Source organism: Etheostoma spectabile, chromosome 16 (genome assembly GCF_008692095.1).
Source record: "Etheostoma spectabile isolate EspeVRDwgs_2016 chromosome 16, UIUC_Espe_1.0, whole genome shotgun sequence".
NCBI lineage: Eukaryota > Metazoa > Chordata > Actinopteri > Perciformes > Percidae > Etheostoma > Etheostoma spectabile.
The window spans coordinates 19,650,038-19,653,095 of record NC_045748.1 but is presented as its reverse complement, the minus strand read 5'-3'; positions in this window follow the sequence as shown (position 1 = coordinate 19,653,095).

Genomic DNA, 3,058 nt, shown 5'->3' with positions numbered 1-3,058 from the left:
ACATCAGGGCGGGACGACAATCACAAAGGTGGGAAACACAAGGCACGCAGTAAAACTAGACAGGACTAGATAGATAGATAGATAGATAGATAGATAGATAGATATTTATTGATCCCAAAAAAATGGGAAATTACAGTGTTACAGCAGCACACAAAATATACATACATACAATATACATGAAATAATTATAATTATAATAACAAAATATAAGAATAAAAATATAAGAATGTAAGAACAAATATTTAAGTATATACAAGATGGGAAAAAACAAAACAAAAATGTGCAGCTTTTGTAAATATGACCCAGTCGTGCCGGTTGCCCTTATTGTAGTATTGTGTGTCTCAGAGTCTCATCTACCCCCCAGGGGGTAGACAACGGAACAGACTTTCAAATAAAACCGGAACAGAACAGACACTCAAAGGAAAACACAAGACGGGAACAACAACAACACAAGCACAAGGAGACAAGACAGAACCAAAATACCAGATGAGGAGGAACAAAAAAAACCCACCTAAACCATAACACGTGACTTAATTCTCCACTGATTGGGAGCTCAGATGCAAATGTATTGCTGTAATAATCCAAAATTACATGTATGCCTCCATCAAAACCCAGAGTAAAGAGATACAGTGAGCATCTGACACTTGGGGAGGTGTTACAATTCTGATCACATAGATGCAGTCTGTTGTGCGACCTCATACTTTCTGAAACCAGAGGTTCTTTAGTCAATTACAAAAGCAATCAATAATCCCAAATTAATCTTTGACGGCAAGATGTTTTGATGTAGGTGCCATTGATGAGATTTTTGGAACTTCTTTCTGCGCTGTTAGTTTTAAAGATTGCATTTACTATGCATGGAAAAGTCTGTTCCACTTTGTTTATTTAAAATATGATCTATGTTTTCTTAAGACGATAAACATGAATCTCATTACAAGTAGCTAGTTAGACATCTCCCCAACACTTGATGAAAGTGGATGTGGAGTGGATGAAATAATGGAGACTTGCAACAGTATATGGATATCAGGTACTAATATATGGATATCAAGTACTAAAACTTGTATGTTTTACACAACACTGTCTAGATCTTGACTAACTAGGAATTCTGGGTAAATTAAAACTGAACAAACTAAAGAACATGGTTGACGCATCAAATGGCTCAACTCCCTTTACTCAAGCAGAAAATGTTCTCTCATTGGACAAATTTAACAGTTACAAGAGGTTTCACTGGAATAATAGGTTTCTGTGGTTTTTGTTTGGGCCCTCTGAAAGAATCAGTCTGTAGAATTTAGAGTTTTAGAGTTTTCCTCCATCCAGTGCTGAATATTTCCATCATGACTTCCTGGATGTCAGCAGCTGTGGTTTGGATGACTCTTCCCTCCCTGCTGTCAGGTCTTTTGCCTCTGTAGACAATCCTCAGTCAATTTAATGATGATAGGATGAATAGGACTGCAGTGCTCTCCACCAATGTCAGCCCTCAGGCAGGGCGATTCTCTGAATGACCGTGTCTCCCATTTTCACCCTAGCAGGCAAATGTTTGCCTTCTATGTATAGTTGCAATTGCATGTCCATCAATTGCAATACACAGGTGACTCTCACACTCCTGTCTCATAACATTTTGGCAGGTTTTGGTGTGAGAAGTTTGGGAGTGACTGAACTGCTCAAAGCAGCTTTCCTGGTTTCTTCAGAGAAAAGGAAACGTCTTGGTTCAACTGTTTTTGTTTTAATTTGTAGACTTTTAGTAAAGGTTTTCCTCAGAAGAATTACCTATACATTGGCTCTGAATCATTTGACATTATGTTTATGTTAATGTTGGTTTTAATTATATTTTGAGTGATGTGATGTTTTTTACAATATGGTTTCATGTGTTAGTCATCATGTAAAGATTAAAGATGAAATACTCATGAATGCAGTTTCTGTGTTGCATATGTAATAGTGTCATTGTGTTTAAAATACGCTGCAAACATGCAAAGATTTGCATAAGACAAACTACATCAGGACATTTAAAAAATATATTTAAATCAATGTATCTTTTTACAAACAGCAAATATTGCTGTATTTAGTATAAAATCACTGGATATCTGTGCTACTATTCACAATGTGTTTACACAGTTTTAAAGACTGTGAAAGCTCTAAGTCTCAGAGTATGAGCCATCACATTATGGTGTGTAGGATGTGAGAGAAAAACAAAGCCTGTTATTCAGTTTTGGACTTTTTCTTGTGTGAATACAGAGCCAGCAGGAGGCTCAGGTGCAGCAGACAGAGACAATCCCTTCACATTCAGACGGGAATGGACCTGTCAGTCCTGTAAACCCTTGAAGAACCAACCAGTGGAACCACATGCGGCTTTCTCAGCATGCACCACACTTATCTGGTGGGAACCGGGGGGATGGGGGGGGGAGAGATAGTAACATAGGGCATCGTCATGCAAAATATAGCCATTCTCAACCGGTAATGTGTTTTCTGAGGGTTTGCTTGCACAAAACATTAATCACGTCAGTGATTCATACAGCTGCTTCCAAACAAAAAGTCAGGGTGTGTGCTTCTGGGTTAAAATGAATAAATATGTGTGCTGCCTGTAACTCTCTCTGTTGGTTTGCTCATTTTTCCAGAAACTAGATGTTCCTTTAATCCATTGTCAGTTTTTAAATAATATGTAAGGGGGGTATAATCCCCATAAATCCTTGGCCTTCACAAGATTCTTCAAAAACAGTCCTTACATGGTAAATATGTTAATATAATGTCAACGTGCTTTCGTAAGTGAGTGAAAAGATACTTTGCTTTGAGTTGGATTTGCGGTCAGATAATGGGTTGGACTCTCTTCTACTCCGTTAGAGGGGGGCTTTAGTGGGGGACTCCATAGTTCTGCTTGGGGATTTTAACACACATGTGGGCAATGATGGAGATGCATGGAGAGGCATGATTGGGAAGAACAACCTCCCTGATCTAAATCAGAGTGCTAGTCGTGGATTGTCACCATGTTCAAACACCATGTTCAAGCAATGATCGATGGTCAATTATCAATTTTATATTTGTTTCATCTGATCTGAGGCCGTATGTT